The sequence below is a fragment of the Papilio xuthus genome, unplaced genomic scaffold (genome assembly GCF_000836235.2).
Source record: "Papilio xuthus unplaced genomic scaffold, Pxut_1.1 DF825928.1, whole genome shotgun sequence".
In the NCBI taxonomy this organism is placed as follows: domain Eukaryota; kingdom Metazoa; phylum Arthropoda; class Insecta; order Lepidoptera; family Papilionidae; genus Papilio; species Papilio xuthus.
In genome coordinates this window covers 7,336,299-7,356,100 of record NW_013532721.1, presented here as the reverse complement: position 1 = coordinate 7,356,100, position 19,802 = coordinate 7,336,299, and the positions used below count along the sequence as shown (strand labels likewise).

Here is a 19,802-nt window from a genome sequence, read left to right as displayed (position 1 = left end):
TGTTGTGTGTGTTTCTTTGGCAAGAGTACGCAGCGACCGTCTGAGTGGGCCCGAGTGCGCTCATGTGCGTTACTGTACCAAAGTGCATTGCGCGTTTGTAGCTCTGTTATTGTTGCCGGTAAAACGATTTGAATGAACTTTGAAAAAGGAACACTTTTTTTCATATGTCATTAACTTATTTCAACTACAAAAGTGTTTGCCGCCAGTAATACGATTCGAGTGAACTTTGAATAGGGATCGCTATTTTTATTTTAATTTCAGTCACAAAGTTTGGAAAATCTAACCCTAAGTATTGTTAGTAAGCAAGACAAGGACGAAATATTTTAAACCGTTACAATAGCTGTCGATTAAGACAAATGGCTATAAAGAAATCTATCTTATCTAGGTACTTTAGTACTGGCGTCATGGCGTTTGGCGGTTGGATAATAAGGCACGATATCAAATGAATAATTCCAAGTACGGGGACACTATCTCAGGCAATATTTTACTCAGCTATATCATAATACGTTTACTTTCATACTAAGAAATACGCGGCAGTTTGATAACGCAAATGGAAGTGTGAACACATACGTATGTATCCATAATATATCTAGCAATTACCTTTCACGTCAAACATCTTCGAAATAGATCAAGATTAGTCCGATAAATATATCGCCTTATCATCTCGAAACATATCTAGTGAATTTCGTTTGTTTATTTATAAATATTCGGTCATGTTCTAACCGTAACATTTACCAACAAGAAATATATCAAAATTAATTCCAGCTTGATACCTTCACGCGTTTTTGAGGGTCTTGACAGACGGACGGACGGACAACAAAGTGATCCTATAAGTGTTCCGTTTTTTTCCTATTAGGTACGGAACCCTAAAAAAGGAAAAAAACATAACATAACGTAAAAATATCAAGTCAATTAGCAACGTATTATCTAGTTACTTTTCTAGAAATACTGCGTAGTGTTTTCAAGTCGCATAGTTTTTTACGAAAATTTGATTTAATGCAATATCTTTTTATAACCAGCAAAAGATCCAAACCAGAATTTGTTTCATCTAAATCTCGATAAGCATCACTTATCATTACGTATGACGTAATCAAATCAATCAACTGAGAAGTAACAGCGCACTGAAAGATATAAGAAAACAAGACGAATTTATTACTTACATTGTTTTATGTAACATATAATTTGTTATATCTGTTACATTTCGAGGGTTCCGTTCACTAACATATAAAAGTAACAAGAACCTCTGTTATACAAATACAATCTTACTAATATTATAAATGCGAATATTTGTATGTTTGTTAGAAGATATCTCAAGAACGGCTGCATGAATCTCGCTGGAATTTAGCATGAACATTTTTTAAATTGTACATGTACGAAGTCGCGTGTGGCTAGTAACACAACTTTAATACAGCTTTATATGAATTTATTTGGCGTCCAAAATAATGTAGTTGGTTCTTGTTTTCTATTTTTTTAAGAAATTTAATAAGTATAACTGATTTATAAACTAAACATTTCATACAATCTTTCAATTCATTTCAAAAAAATCCAGTAAGACTTTGTATTATTGCGGACTGGTTTCGGATTTTAATATAAATGTTATAAATAAGATTAAAAACTGTAGCATAGATACAATTTCTACTAATACATTTTTTTTTAAGTGATAAGTTCCCATGGACATTGCATTAGTCACGTACGCACTACATATTGATTACATTATATTTGAAATACATTGCACAATTTGTTGATAAAAAAAAATATTCAAACAATAATGAACTAATTTTAAAATGTAATGTTTTAAATTAATAAAATAACTTCCAATTTTTAAACTAAACTATAGACTAAAGGTCAAATAAAAAAAATATACGAATAGACAATCCATAATAAATACGTAGGTCATAAAATATTAAGTCGAAGTCTTTTATTAAGTTTTAGGGTAAATGATACAATATTTGGCCAGTCCACAGAACCCTTCTCTGTACGGTGTACCATTGATCACTATAAATATCAATTCGTTCCTCAACCAATTGGCCACATTAGTTTCGGTCATCACTCAAACAAATGAAAGTGTCACGGCTAATGAAAGAAAAGCAACCGGATATTATATCCAATGTAGTTGTGCTGGGAGATATAAGATTACGTCTAGTTACACTCAGTGTTAGCGTAATTGAATTTTTGTTACGTGGGCCAAAACTATCAACTACTGATGATTCAGATTTTAGACGATTGGGAAGTTCTTTACTTATTATATTATTGAGAAAATCAAATGAAACTGTAACTTAACTTTAGTTAAAATTAATTCTGGTTGGCTATTACTTATGTAAGTAAGGCATTTAAATATTCGAAAACGTCATTAAAATTCTCAGTACCGGTGCATAGCTTCCGTATGAACAAAGAAGTAATAACTAACGCGAAGGAAAAGGGTTGTATTTATATACTCTATCTGTAAAATTAATCGAGAGCAGTTAGTCACCGACGTAACTTACATTAGACTGAGCTTTACAGCTACCACACGAAAGTAAAATCTCTCTCCTTAAACAGATAAATCTCGACTACTTCTTGAACAAGAAAGTAAATATACACCGCCCGCTGCCATCGAAACAAATAAGATCGGTGCTGCGTGAATTGCAGGAAGCGTGGCATTCACTCATGCAAACATAGACGTAAATGACACTTTCGTAAGAATTAAATTGGATTGTAGGATATTATGAAATGTAGCGGAATGTTTGGACGTGGGTACAACGTTCAATTACCAGTAGGCGCTGTACAGCCCCGTAATGACATCTCGAGGTCGTAATGATACACTGCCACAGATTTCATTTGACTCCGAGCTAAGAAACAATTTGAGGAATTCACGATTACACGCTCAGTAACATCTTATTAGAATTGTCTTGTTGGAACTCAGATGAAGAAACTATATGAATTATAATCTACATTGATAAAGTTATCGACATTCAAATACCTAAAAAAAAATGCGATATGGAATTATAGAGTCTTACTGTATGTAATAAAGTTAAATAAATCAAGACTATTGTAACAGTTTTTGTAATATCAGTTGTTAAATCCTTGACTTTTGACACTACCTTTCAAGTAACTGTAAAGTAAATTGACAGCGCATTTGTGGCTTTACAACATACCAATTGCATTTCAAAAATATTGCTGAAAATAAATTACTTTGAAAAACCAGAAACCACGAAATTATTTAAATTACATAAACTATTACAAGTGTGTAAGCAACAAGAACTTTACTTAAACACTTTTCCTTTTAAACTCTAAACTTGTGCTACGATATGATTCAAGTCGAATGGGATTCAAACCCACGACCGTTAAATCAGTTATCTGTCCCTTTAACCATGGCTATTGGCGTTCCGAAATTGAAAGTAATAAAAGATTGGACACCCAGTAGGCACGGTTACCATATGGCCATCAGATGGCGCACTTAGCTTGCTTGATATATATTTATAACCCGACCTTGGTAATGAACCGCGTTAACAAATGAAAGTGAATCCAATTTGTTTTCTCTTTGTATCTATTACGCTTGAAGCTAATGCTTTGAAATAATGAAATGAAACGGTTGATTTGGTAGTAATTTTTAAAAGATTTTGGACTGATATTGTAACTATTTGATCGTAATAATAAATTAGTTTTCAATAACCAATAAACAAAAAGGGATTATATAAATTTAATATTTTTATACTTGGTACTTAATCTTTGCAGTAGACTTTATGTCCATTTCTTTATTTGATATTAAGTTATATGTTGAACCAAACATATCAAAAAAATCGGCCCTTTAAAATGTCAAAATTCGAAACTTAAAACTTTTGTAACGTCATTAATTTGAAGAATAACAAAAGTAATCAGCATTCATTCGGTGCTGAATGAAAAGTTTTTTATAAATACACTTCATTGTAGGTAATAAGTCATCTGGCTTTGTCTAGATCGGGCTTTGATATCAGCTGTCCGAGTGAAAACAATAAGTATTGTATTGCGTTGGATTTCGTTGAATAAACGACCTTGCGGACCTACCTGTTATTTACATCATTATTAGGCCGATTTGCGAAATGAACAATCTCAAGTTACTAATTTCTAACCTTTATTTACTTTTGTGACATTTATAATTGTTTAATAAAATGTAGTATTGGAATCAAGAAGAAAAATAGTAGTATGTAGAGCGTCGGTGACTCAGGGGTCAAACACTTGACTTCTCGTTCTGGGTTCGAATCCCGCCATGTACCAATATGGTTTTCGATTTACGATTTACATATGTACATTTATCCGACGTTCTTACGATGAAGGAAAACATCGTGATGCAACCTGCACATATCTGAGAAGAAATTCAAAGATATGTGTGAAGTCAACCAACCCGCACTTGACCAGCGTGGTTGACTGTGGTCTAATCACCCCTAACGTAAGGTAGGCTCCGAGCCCCTCGGTGTGACGTATAGTGAGCTGATGATGATGATTGAAATCAAATATCAATTTGAATTTGATATGAGTTAATTTTACATTGTTCAAAGTATAATGGTGGGTTTCTGAGACTAAAATCCCTGTATAAATTATATTTTGATACAGGGATTTTGGCCTCAGAAACCATCGATATGACGCCTAATAATAAAAAAAAATGGTTTCACCTAAAAGCATACTACAAATGTAACTAATAAAGTCACTTTAAACCTTGGCTAAAACCGGAATTATTTCAAGGCTGAGAAAGGTCACTTGAAAAAATATCAAAACATTAGTCAGACTCTAGACCAAAATGTGAAACTTAAGCAACTCTGAAGCACGTACACACTCGTATTTGGTTTATCTAAAAGTAAATAAAAATAATGAGATGCATCTTCGTATTTGGACTTAACGAACTATTTTTGTTACATTCAGTTATCGTTGAAATTACTTTGATGTCCGTAAAATAAGGAAGGTTAGACGTGCTTGTCAAATGTTTTGATAATATAGTTTATTTTAAAAGTAAACTAATAGATAAAGTTGTTAAGAAATATCAATCAGATAGACAAATCAGTGTTAACTATATATATATTCGTAACTTAATTTGCAAGTAATTTTGCGTAATCAATATTAGTTAATTTAGTTGATGTGTGGTCAACTCTACGCAAAGCTTTGCGATGTGTAACCAATACTAAAATAATAATAGTGTTTTTCTGTTCAAGAACTTTGGACTCAAAACATTATTGATACTATACGATCGAACTCTACTTTAGATGAAATTAACACTTCTTTTATGAGTACAAAGAAAATCATACCGGCCCTAAACTGACCTTTTTCCCAGTCGAGTTTCTTCGGGAAAGCGTTAACGAAGTAACGGACAAAACACTATTATAATTGGACCGCTATTCGAGTAAGGAAGCCACATTGGAAACAATGGGCCCGAGGTGCATTCACAATTAGAGATTGCACGGTAGACAATTAAATTACGAATTAAGGCTACAACAACCTTACCCTGATCTCAATTGAATGAATGAGTGAGTGTAAGATCGGTTCATCGATTCGCAAACCAAAGGTCATTTAGTGATTGTTTAACCTTTTTTATTCGATAAGTTCATGATTAAGATAGATTGAATGATTATAACACTTAAGCTTGAACTGATTTTGTTAGTGTTCTATAATTAGAACTCTTTTATGTATTAATAGATTTCTGTTTCAAGTACATATCGTTATATACTATTCCAATAATTTTGCCAAGGTTGTAATTAATTATCTTACTTCTTAATTATTAATATTATAAATGCAAAAGTTTACATGGATGAATGGATTTTATCGATGGATGTTTGTTCGAAGGTATCTATCCATCGAGCGCTTGGTGGTGCAGGAGAAAGTTGAGGGCAATAGACCACGAGGAAGATCGCCTATGAGGTGGACCGACCAAATCAGAGCGGCTGTGGATGTCCCCCTGCACCAATGTACAAAAAAGGCAGCGACTAGGGAGGAGTGGCGGCGCCTGGTAAAGCGGGTCACTGATACGTGATGACCACGACCAGTCTGACAAGACTGCAACGACGAAGAAGAAGAATCTCCGGAACGGCTCAACGTATTTTAATTAAATTTAGCACACACAAGAAAACATAGCCTACTTATAAAGTTTTTTTTTATCAGCGCGGACGCAATCACGGGCTACTTTTATACTAATATGCGCAGCTACTTTAATAAATAAATTCAACAAATAGAAACAGTTGAATTACAAACAAATTAGCATAACGAAGAGCGAATAAAATTCATATAAGAACTGTTAATCGTGTGAGATGAACAAAACACTTTCTCCTATTAAATAGAAAATCACAGATCGTTCAGAACTCTCTCAGCCATTAGTTACATTTCGTTGCTTAATAAAGACCTCGACATAATTTTCTGACAAATAAACATTCGATAGCACTGAATCTTTCAATATTCTCTTAACATATGTCTGACGGTCAATATTTGCGGTCTATTCATCGGTACCGAGTGCGGTCGAAGGCCACACATGACTTGTACGATACACCGCATTGCAGTACTTCTCAAACTTCGTACGAATCACGACTGCAGTTTAAAAGGCTTACAAAAATTTCTACTTAGGCTTACTAAAATCTGCTTTCTAAAACTATGGTAATATGTTTAAAACTTTTAATAAAAAAACTGGTCAAGAGCGAGTCAGGCACGCGCCCGGAGGGTTCCTAAAAAGGGTCTTGACAGACGGACGGACGGTCAACAAAGTGATCCTATAAGGGTTCCGTTGTTTCCTATGAGGTACGGAACCCTAAAAAAATATGAGTATAATATTAGGAACGTTATCAAAACATTTAAATTACTATACAAAACACAATTCAAAACTTCGAAACGTTTATTTACCTAATTCAAATCGTATTAAGATTTTTTATATTCTTAAAGTAAAAAAATAATTAATAGTTAAATGTCATAAACAGAAATATAGTTTGAAAACCTCTGATACATACGCTTTAGTACTCAATACTAATAACTATGAACTACCATGAAATTTTTACAACTACACGTTTAATGTCGTGACTTTGAAATATTACATTGACAGATAAGTCTGAGTCATCCATCATGGTGGAAAAAAAATATCATGGGAAAAATGTAAGGCCAGTAAGTTTAAATACAACATTTTAAGAAACAGATGAGTAAACAAGATACTAATGAGGTTGAATGTAAATCTGCTAAAGTAGAGAAAGACCAAAGAAAGTATGGATGGATTGTGTGAAAGAGGATATGTGTATGAAGGGAGTCACTTCAATATCAGACATATGGAAGATTAGTACATACTGTGCCGTCCATTCGTGGGAAAACAACAGGATAATAAAGACGCAGGAAAGTTACATAAATAATTATGTTAAAATCCATACCAAAATTGCGTTATTTTTCGTAATGATGAAATTGTCTTTGTAAATTATTTTATTATGAAAAGCAAGTTAATAAGTAACAATAATATGATCTGGTAAGTGTCAATTAAATTACCAACATTACATAAGAACACGCAACGCAAACGATGACAACATCGAGACAAGACGAAACTGTTAACTAAAACCAAATATAACCACTGAAGGTTGTCGTTTACAGACCTTGAGGTACAATATTGCTATTTTACACATTCACTTAAATATTATAAACGTATAAACATTGATTCTTATCATTTTAAACTAAGATAACACGACAAACTTCACTAAAATTATAAATAGAGATGTTACACCGCCTGGAAGATGACTTACGCTGATTTTATTAGTATATTTTAAATTCTAAATATTATATTAAAGATTATGTAACATAGAATACCAGAAAAACCATAAGTATATCGACGAAATATACAACTTATCAGGAATCTTCTCCATGTCTTAACTTTATAAGAAGCACACGATTATTATAAATATAATAACGGCGCGAAATTGCTTAAAAAAATTCACTTATTAAATATTGCAAAAAATTAAAAACGTAATGTTATTTATAACACGTTACATGATACAATTAAATTTTACTTTTATTGTTTCCTGTTATATTTTCTTTATATTTATGGATTTCAAAAATGCATTCACATCGTCGTGCAATGTTTGACACAGTTCTCACGAAACTACATCTCTTGTACATTAAGAACTTTTTTATAAGTTCTATCACATGACGACAGTCCAAGTTTTCAAAGAAAGGAATAAACTGAATTACTCAAATATAAGTTTACGAAATTCCATTCTTTATTCCAAACGCTTCATAACAACAGAAGGCGAAGACATTAACATAATTAGCTATCTCTATATAAAATTAATATCATCCCAATTTATTGTGAACGCAGAGCACCAGAGTCCAAATAATCTGCAACTTTTGACGTGACAATTTCATCGAAAAGAGTTTGTTAACTTATTAATTCGACAAGTCTTTCAAAAACCGGACGAGAGTAATACAATATAGAGTAAGCTTATTTATCTTTATAAAACGACGTGCGTTTCTCAATGTATTACAGACTTAAAACAAGTACACAATAAGCACAAGGTCGTTGCAATAATTAATATCGAGTCCGTAATGTGTGATCGACGCATTATGCTAAGCTACAGCGTTTAACGCATTGCATAATTTATCACTTGTATTAAAATCATACTTAGCTATTAATATCATGACAGACTTGCAAACTTACAAATGCTTATCAAAGATAAAACCGGTTTATAGATTTACTAGCTGTCGCCCGCAACTTCGTCTGCGCCTTATTATGTTCTACATCTATGCCAAATTTCATAGAGAGCTGATGTACCCTTGTGGATACCTTTTAACAAACATCCATCCATCACTGTAAACAGTCGCATTTATAATATTAGTAAGATACTTTAGGCACATTAGAGAAAAGACTATACTAAAATTAGATGCAACAAAATGCACTTGCGTATCGAATCAAATATTGCACAGGACAAATATAGCTGCGAGAATTAGTAAAATAACTTGACTCAATATCGGTTAAATTGTCAATTCTGTAACAACCGACGTAATAAAGAGAAGAAGTAGAGTCCGAAATATGTAGATGTGACGGAATACTTTTATTTATAATAGCTTCAGAATCTAAAAAATATAACTACTAAAACCTTTTAGACGTACGTAAAAATCTTTCAATGACATTGTAAGCCTTCAAAGACCTTACCATCTGTCACGTAACCGTAAAACGTGACTAGCATACTCTATTACGGCTCCAATTAGGGTAAAACATTGCTACGTAAAATTAATTTTAAACCTAAATTGTAGTCACGTGCCAACGATTGGGTGGGCCAGCTCTTAATATGGAGTCTGCGGATCGAAACCGGAACAGACTGCGATGACTTTTTCGGAAGTTGTGTGCGTTTAAATATTACTAGTCACGAAAGTATTGATGTACACAACACTTGTTTTGTGATACCAAATAAGTAGTGGTATTTCATGCTTCTGAGTTTCGTGTGAATAAATTGTTAAGGTCCAACCCCTATTTTCTCTCTTCTCCGTGTTGTTTTTCATTACGTCAAACATATTGACTGTAATCATTTAGTATCAAGTGACCCATAATACTAAACCTGTATACTTTGAAAGATATTTCTTTTCTGTCTTACTTTCTCTTTTTTTATAAGAGAAGTGGGCAACGAGCGGCGTTCTCGCCGAGGTGATCAACGACATCCAGGAACATCTGCAACGCCAGAGGAACTACAGATGCGTTGATATTATTTAGTAATTTTAATTTTAATTATTCTATTTAGTCATCTAGACTAAGGGACTTCCTTATTTATCAATTAATAACTCTGATTATAGTAGGTACACTCTTAAAATAATCATCTTTATTTTCTACATTTCTAGTATTATTTACTTGTATGAAAAAAAAATTCTCATGACCATGACCTGTCCAATTAACATGTGTTCAGCAACGCACAAACGTTCATATTACTGTCGAATACAAGTGCGAATTCATCAATGAATCACAACGCGGTTGCATAATCTGAATTATAATCTCGAAACACAGAGAACATTTCGTTTTAAGTAAATTCAAACTCAATAAAAACAAGTCTTACATAGTTAGAATAAATTGCCATTATTTTTAGTTAATACTAGCTGTCGCCCGCGACTCCACCCGCGTGGAATGAAAAAAAAAACTTAATTAGATCCTGGCAATTTTTTTAATTTTTCCCACCTTTTAAACCTCCACGAACATTTCAAGACCAAGATAAGATACACCCGTTCACCCGTTCTCGGGTTTTAGCGAGACTAACGAACAGCAATTGATTTTTATATATATAGATAGATTATGACTATTATATTTAATTCTACATAATCAACTGTGTCAAAAGCCATCAATAACAAAAACAATCGATGAAGTTTGACATAAAAGTAGAAAGTCTGTAAGAACACATAGGCTACACGAGTACTAAGTTTTACTTTTAATTCCGCGCGTACAAAGTCCCGGGCAAAAGCTAGTTAATACATAAATTGTATTAATTTCTAAGATTACTTAAACTTATAATAAAATCACGTAGAGACCAATAACCACAGAATATGACACTGATATTTGTGCCAAAATACCGTTGCCCTGTGTACTACTTTGTACACTTGTTTGCCAAATTTAACGATAACATTCATTTTGGTAGGTCGTGTAAAATTTGGTTTAACAAATTAAAGTAACAACTTAATTTCTATATTACCCGTTAAAGAGACATGGCCGTGAGAATTAATTTAGGGGATTAATAACATTGCATTTTTTGTTTCAAAAAAACGTTAGAATAAGGTTGAATAATAGAAGTAAAAAGTGTCTGCAAAAACTATTTAAAACGTTTCAGAAACTTTTATGTTTGACAAAAAAGACTTCTTTAATTGCGATATTAAAAATGATTAATTCAATAAATAAATTCCCAATGTACCATTACTTTCTGGAATAACATTTAATAGTATAGTAATCGGTTACACTAACGCACAATATCTAACATCTCATCGAATTTGTTTTCCGATTCACTTCTATAGAACTGCACTCTTCTTAAGTTACAGAATCAACCGTTTAATTCCTGGAAATTTAATCGTTCAGTACATATAATTTTCACTTTCTTCGAATTAAAATAAAACAACACACACGAAGGTATACTTTAATAAAAATCACAATATTCATTTAAAAAATCCTTCTCTAAAATACAACTAACAAAGATTTTAAAGAAAATTAAAATTAAAGGTGTAAAATTTTTAAGTTTTTAAAAAATGCCATTTTTTTTAATGCCCAGAGGGGAATTTTTATTTTATTTTTCTGGTGACCCTTGTGACCACCCCTATCATCCCCCTTCCTATGTACGTAACCTTTTGGGACATCCTGTATAATGCAATGCTATCATTTTTTCTATTCAGATGATTTCAGCAATCTATTATTGTCAATATTAATATGTCGTAAAAAGAAATTTGCTACGATCAACAATTTGCATAAAAAATGACCAGACGTCGCAAGGGGACCTTGACTACGGTTAGTTTCATCTTTAGCGGTTGCAGAGTCTTCTTTATCGTTGTTCAATTTAGATATTGTCTAAATCTCGGTCTTGGTCCACTGACACCGACTTTTTCATTTAATAAAGATAAATATTTACGCGTTTGTACGTCCCAAAGTGTTTTTGTCGACAGTAATTCAATCGACCTGTCAAAAGAAACGCTACACTGAACGGAATACTTTCAGAGAATATCAACGTTTCAATTTTTATACTTCGAATTGGTTATTTGTTGAATGAACTGACTGATTGATATTTTACAATCCTTTTATTGTATTTATTTACTCATTACAGGTAAGTGTAATTTAATTATTACTTAAATATTAGTATAATTTAAGTAGTCTTACCTATAATCATGCTTTCGTTGGAACTTGGTTTATTATCTTGTTCATATAATTTAAGAATATTTCATTATAAAACATCATGAAAATAATCGACAAGGGTTTAATATTTGTTGGATCCATATGTCATATGCATGTATGTATGTCCCTACATCAAATAATTATATCAAATTTTTGCAAATAAAGTGCCGGGATATCTTTAAAAACTACAATTCCCGAGGTCGTTGAGCCTAGAACATCAAAAGGTAGTACAAAAGACAATTCGACAACAGTTATGAAATGAAATCGGATTTGATATTTAATAGCGCGGTGATCGAGGCCAAGACGGAGGTACAAAAAACAGTCCTCGTCTCAGGTCCCGCAAAACCAAAGTTCACGACTGCTATAATAAACTATAAGTTATAGAAGGGAAAAGAAAATACTATTCTTCTTTTATTATAATAGATACTTGACGTGACGTTACACTTTCTCAAAAATATTATAAAAATGAATCAAAACAACTCTATCAATCATCTTTAACATCGCTTTATGATTTTTGTCAATAAAGTGACAACCCTAATAAATGCCTTACAATACGATAAACAACAAATTATTGCTAATTTAGGAAATAATTTTATTATCATTAAATTAATATGATCTTAACTTTATAAGTACAAATTTAATTTAGAAGTACTTATAGTCTTATTGGAAATTAATATTTTACAATCGTGAGTATTATTGTGGCTATTAGTAAATGAGAAGTCTGGCGCCTTAAATTCAAATATAACTGCTGAGTAAGACATCATCCCTGCATAAGTTGCATTACTCACTGTCGAGAGCGAATTTTGCTCGACAAAAATAGCAGAATTCTTTTTTCTTACAAGCAAAAAATTTAATAGACGTTTTTTCAATCAGTTTTTATACAAATCAGTTTCTTAGTGCACATGGCACTTTCGATAGTCAGTTTTCCAGTATGCAAATTATCACACAAATTAACTCGTGGAATATCGATAAATTATTCTTTCACATAAATATATATTCTCATTTTAACAAAGTTTACCAAAACCAATGAAACTGTATCGAAGTTAAATAAGATCTCTATCAACTTCTTACAATGTTTTAAATATTGTTTATTCTGTTTATCAGGTTGCATAATCTTAATAAGTAAGAGTAACTATTATATTATAGATTGACTTTTATTGTTTTCTTTAAGGTTAAAAAATATAGTTCGATTCAATATTTTTGCAGTGAACGTAATTGTTAAATTTAAAATACCAAATTGTTATTTTATATTTTACAATTAATTCTGATTCAGATTGAGATTTAAAGTAATTTTATTATTATAAGTATTTTAGTTTATATTTAAATTCTCAACTTTAGATGACTTTCTACGAATTTTAATACTGCATACATCGGAAAATTTAAATCTATTTAAAACTTACATAACATAATAGTTAAGATAGTTACATCTGTAGAAAATAACATCAAAGTTAATTCTAACGAACAGTAGAACTGAGAGATATGGCGATACTTGGATAACTTGGTTCATTGAAATTTTACTCACTGAAACTTTTGACAGCACTGAATCGTGTAGCCGACCTTAAGAGGCAGAAACGAGTCCTCCTCAAATCGATCAGTACAATGGCAATGATAAAATCCAGTCACTAGCACTGAACACGGCACTCTGAAAATCAAGTTATCACTTCACGAATGTCCCGCCACGGGGCCCGTGACTAAACCCGTTCCGGAGGATACCGAATTACCGGTTTTAGGAAAGGTCACTCTTAACGTTTGCAGCAAAGCAGACGGTTCCACTTCAACAGCGTTCGGGTTGAAAGGAAAGTCTTAAGAAAGTTTCGTGTGTTGAACTTTTTTCGCGATCGAGGGATGTGCGTCGCGGCGCCGAGCAACACGTCCGTCGCCGGCGGTCGCGTGGTGCACACTGGCGCCGAGCGGGGCGCGAGCGCGTTGTCGCACCGCAAGTGTGCAAGCAAAGCCTCCGTGTACTTACACGTGCATTTGTGTGCGTGCCCACTAGCCACTTCGCGAACTTCTCTACCGAGACATTGCTGCGATACGGTGGAAATTATTGCACGTCTTACATTTCTCCTTTTGTTAACTAATTCTGTTTCACCTGGCTCCACATTCATTGGCATACGCTACAAGATACGTCGAGAGGCTGTTCAATAAAACACAACGGTTGCGATCGACTGCGGCATCAGGTTCTAAAGCTTTGCTCGTTTATCGGCGCGCGTCCAGACTCGACTGCATATTTTTACAAAATTAGTTTTTGTCTGCACTGTCTGGAACCCTAAGGGGTCTCAAAGTCACAGTAATGAGTTCGCTGAACCACTAAAGTGTGTGTGTTTAGTTTTGTCCAATTTACAGCGTGTTTAAGAAATGTTTCGTACACTAAGACAAAAAATGTGAACATAATTACTACGCACCAATATATGTGCAGTATTATTTCATAACGGCGCTAAACTCGGTTCGATATTAAAAAAAATTAAGTCCTAATAACCCACTTTAACGAGTGAAGTTTTATCGGCGTTCGGCAAATAAAACGGATGTGGTAATGACAAGTACAGTATGAATTCTCTTATATGGTGCCCCGTAAATTTATTGTAATTTATTATCTTAATGTTTCTTACGACTTGATAAGAATTCGATTAAATGACTCATGATCGATGTGTAACAAAACACTGCTTGAACTGAAATCAAATATCTTTTATGACAGATGCTTATTCCGACACTATACACATATGCTTAATTGAAGATGATGTTATGAACGAAACTAGTAGTCACTCGCGACTCGGTCCGCCCGGAATTAAAAAATACATTGTTAGTTGCCTATGTGTTCTTCCAGACTATGTTCTATATGCATGCAAAATTTAATCGAGATCCGTTCTGCCTTTCCGGAGATACCTTCAAACAAACATCCATCCATCCATCTAAACGTTCGCATTTATAATTTAAATAGTACGATTGTAATAAGACTATTGATAGGGTTATGTCCACTGTTATTTCTTTTATTATAAAATCTTTTTTATTGTGAAAAATTAACAACGTATTTTGTTGTAAAAATCTTATATACAAAAATACATACGTTGTTCATTTTTAAGGAACTGTAACAAAATAAAGGGAAGCGAAATGTAAATTGCATGCATTAAAAGGATATTGCACCCAATCTCTTCTGTTTATTGCCGACATAAAAACTCGGTTAGTGGCAGTTACATGTGTGAGTGAATACTCGTCGGAATTCTGAGACTCGTATACATGTGTTCCTTTGAACTAAAGAGTTTTTGGAAACAGCTAATGTACAATTATTTTTTACATTTTTCTAAAAAAAAGGTCTCGAGCATTTTTAAAATAAAATTTAATTGTAAAAAATTTTAAACGTGCAATTAAATTGCTACTACTTAAATTTTACTAATACTATAAATGCGAATGTTTAGATGGATGTTTGCTTGAAGGTATCTCCAGAATAGCTGCATAGATCTCGCTCAAATTCGGCATATATGTAGAACATAGTCTAGAAGAACACTGGCTAATATTTTTTTTTTATTCCAGCCGAACAAAGTCACGGGCGAACGTTAGTAATATTGAAAATGGTTATATATTTACATTTTTGAACTGACATGTTCTAGATCCAAATAAAATTTAGTTGAAGTAAAATACTTATTACAAATGGTCAACTATCACTTGGCTATTGAAGTCAAATGGTCGCTTGCTCATAGTTGTCCCATTTACTATTAATTTACCTGTACTAGAGCGAGTAAAGGCGGGCAATTAATCAAAAATCCTTGCGCACACCAAAGTTCCCTCGGCAGCTAACAATCGGAACAAGCTGACGAAATGTTCCAGTATTCGCACGGTCCCTTCTCCTCGGTTTCGCACGATTAACATTTAGCCATTGATAACCCGGACCTTATGCCCGACCAACAGCTCTCGAAACATGCCCGCCCTACTTTTTTAAATGTTACACCTTAAATACATAACTGTAACAGAAATTTGTACCTATATTGTTCCATTAGATGAAGTCCTTCCATAAAAGCTCATTCAAGGCAACTAATGTCTTCTTCGATTGTTGAATTATAATACGATTAATACATACTTTGTAGTATTATACATAACAGTTAACAGAGGTAGAATACCATACTGCGTTAGTCTTCTGGCAAAGTGTACGATCTTCTTTATCTTTTCATACTAAACTATAGCCTTCTGGTTGACGCCGTCCTGCCTTAAATCCTCTTTCAAAAAGGCAGACAACGAATCTGCAATTACAGATGTCTATAGGTAGCGGCCACTTGCTCATTCGCAACCTTATAATATAAAAAAGTAATAAATAGTTGTGGTTAGTTTTAAGTAAACAGATGTAATGACATTGAATATCGTGTCGTTAGCTCTCAACGATTATCTCACAGATATTTCCCGCGCTTTATTACAACCGCTGGGTAATTCTGAGACGCATTACCTGTTCATAATATCCTGCCCGAGATTTATCTTGACACAATCACATAAATATAATAATAATTTTAAATGTAAAATAACATTATTTCAAAACTATTTATTTCAATGAGTATTAAATTTGGTAACAGAAATAGATAAATAAAACGTATCACTATCAAGATGAACACCAATTTTCATCACTTCGTCAAAGAAAAAAGAATCTTTAGAACTGTCTATTATTTTCATGTGTAAATCATCATTATCGTTAGTTCACTACTCGCCCCCAACGAGGGGCTCGGAGCCTACCCTAAGTTAAGGGTGATTAAGCCATAGTCAAGTGCGGGTTGGTTGACTTCACACATATTTTTGAATTTCTTCTCAGATATGTGCAGGTTGCTTCACGATGTTTTCCTTCACCGTAAGAACGTCGGACTAATGTACATATGTAAATCAAAAATCGAAAAACACATTGGTACATGGCGAGATTCGAACCCAGGACTTGTAGATTGCAAGTCAAGTGCTTGACCCCTGAGCCACCGACGCTCTAAAGTGTCTAAATATTAGTTAGAAAATGTAAACCGCATCGGAACAGGACAATTTCCTCCTTAAATTTATGTTTTCAAATAAACCGTTTCAGTCGCAATTTAGTGCATATCTTCTCGTATATTTCAACGTTAGTCCTTTAGTTTCTCTGCCAATTTGGCACAGTACACCGTCTTATTCAAACAAACATCTTACATAGAGGTCTTCTAGATGTCTCAACATCGTCTATGGATTCTAGTGAATTCAGTAAACATAATTTTCGTTCCGCTAATTAGCTTGCGACACACGGTTCGTTAGCTCTTCCAACTAAACATGAACAAGCAACATGCTTTGGAAACAACACGTCCATAGGTGAATACATATTCTAAACAATTGGTAGTACGTTCTCAGACCATCAGGTTCGTATGTTAATTGTTGAAAGTGATAGTTTGGACACACTGTTCCAATGGTGGACATTTTAGCTGTAGATCGTATGTGTACGAATTAACATATGTTATAACAACCAAGTTTTACTAGACAGAGCATTAACTATTATTGGAAATTAAAAATTATTTTAATAACTTTTATAGATACTTGAATTTTGATTTATATTTTTGCGCAATATTACAATAAACAGTAACAAAGTAGTTATTACTTCATAGAGGCATAATTTGCAGTCACAGATTTTATTATTACTATGTCTTCTCCGCCAATCAAAAAAATTTTAGAATAAATTCCAGCTCGATAACTTCACGCGTTTTTGAGAAAAAGGGTCTTGACTATATGGGTTCCGTTTTTTTCCTATGAGGTTCGGAACCCTAAAAATGTATCTAAGAAATTGATTCGACGAACATTCGTTCGTCAATCTAACAATCCGTGTGTAACTTCGTATTAGAGGTAACTAATTGCTTTGAGGTTATCCGGCGCGGCAATTAGACAAGACATGAAGTGGCTCATTGTGCAAACAGAGTTATAGTCACACACTCTCCTTGATGCCATCTAATTTACATTGACACTTGATGCCTTATCGTCGCCATGTTTTCTCCTTCTTTATGCTTTTAGGAAAACAACTTTATGCTTGTTACGCTGTGAAAATAAGCTCGAAAATTGCGCGTACTCATTATATGTTGAACATAAGCTGTATATTACGCTGTAATTCGCTCATTAAACGAGACACTGTTACTTGGAGGACGAACAGATAAGAATACATTATTTATTATAATAGCAACTTGAATATAATGTGTGAGAATTTCCATTTTCTTAGCGCACTCTACCTATTTCCTTTACGAAGAATTTTAAATTAAAAATCTTAAGGATTAAGGAAGAAAACTTGCTAAAATAATTATAAACACTAATTGTAGAGCTAAGCACTTGATAGCACTAAATTTAATTAACTAAATTAGCTTAATGTTAAATACTTATAATATTTATTACTTATGATAGTTATTCATAACTTAGAGGTTTTGAACTTAAATTATTACTGATCACGGTAATAAGATAATACGATTTATATCTGTTCAAAAACAATGAGATCCGCTCGGACTTTCGCTCAATATCTCGGTGTTTCCTCAAAGCAGTATCAAGTTGGGCGTCATAAGTTAAAGTTGCAATCTGGGTACATTAGTAAAGCGGTTATCTTGGCAGGCGAGCGCCGCGACGACCGCCGCGCCTCAATAGCTCTCTGGCCGTGTAACCTTGCCGATGACCCCTACTATGAGTATTGACACTAATATCATATTATATACACTTCACACACAAAGCTTTGAACGTCTTGAAAACAGACAAAGACTGGTGGTACCCAGAAATAGGGATAGAATAGGACGTTCGAGACGGGATTACAGGACGATTTCCCTTTTCTAACTGCTTGTTAGAGCTTTAAAAATAATGTTGTCCAGATAAAACCCGTTTGGGTTCAGTGCATACCAATTCAATTCAGTTTTCCCCTACTTAGCCAATAACTTCTTACAACTAAAAGTCCGGTTTAACTACTATTTTAGTTCTTAATTGAGTGTTCACAACAAAAGCAAGCAGGAATGGTTATTGTAATATTTTCGTCCTTAGAACTTATTCAGTTATTTGTAAAAACATTTTCAAAATTACTATAAGTTGTATTATTATTAAAATCATGTCCAAAAAGTTTCTCATGAAGTTCATCGGTCTTGATAATGCTTTCCTGTTAAAACTTCATAAACAGTATTTTTTATTTTTATAATATAATGAGGCTGGTGCATTTCTTAAAAATACAACTCATGTAAGAAAAACAGGATGTCAATTATTAAAAGGCCTTAAACTTTTTTCGCGGTATAAAGTTAATTATAACAAAGATTTAATTAAAATAATTGATACCAAACATCCTATATACAATGGTGAGCTTTGTAACGTGGTAGCGATGCAAGAACGCATAGTGTCAAACGATAAAAAATTGATTTAAAAACATAAGTTCACTTTCTTTATTAAAACCTAACTGGCCGGTTTTATAAGATCGAGTGAGTTTGCCTCACTAACCTCTTTACATGGTCATGCCATAAACCGTGATTTTCTGTGCATATTTTAATTTCGCGATTTGGCGCTGACAGTAATTATTAACAGTAATTTTGAAATTCGAATCGAACCATTGGTAGGGGCGATTCTGTCCTGTTCCCATGAGCCGCGACTACGGCCGCGGGTTCAACTCGTGACCGCCTCGCGCCGACCTTTGTCAACCGGCCATAGACCAACACGTAGATATGAAACCGCTCACAAAATCCGCCCGCAATCGGGATACTGTCCCACTTAACTAACGACCTTTATCTGAGACAATAAGAGCTTAGATCGTGTAATGACTGCACGACTCCCTTTTAACACATACGATTTTAATGGAGTACAACACAATTACAATGATCCGCAATGAATTTGCTTAACTGTTATGGTGACTTCTCGACTTGTTTTGTTAAAATGTATTGTTAGAGAACACGGTCTCTGTTATTTTCTAAAATAAAAATTACACTAAATTCTAAAAGTTATTTTGTTTGCAAAATACAACAAATGCACTTTCTCACCTGAAACTATTTTATATTAT

At 33.4% G+C, this 19,802-nt stretch overlaps 1 protein-coding gene across 1 annotated transcript in view; it reads right to left on the bottom strand.

Moving 5' to 3' along the window:
- knockout (Stork-head domain-containing protein knockout) overlaps positions 1 to 13,720 on the bottom strand; it is a 124,752-nt gene extending 111,032 nt beyond the window's left edge. Inside the window, exon 1 of the mRNA XM_013322545.1 lies at positions 13,338 to 13,720. The gene's annotated coding sequence lies outside the window, so the exon portion shown is untranslated. The remainder of the gene's footprint in view (positions 1 to 13,337) is intronic.
- Positions 13,721 to 19,802: the final 6,082 nt, after the last annotated feature.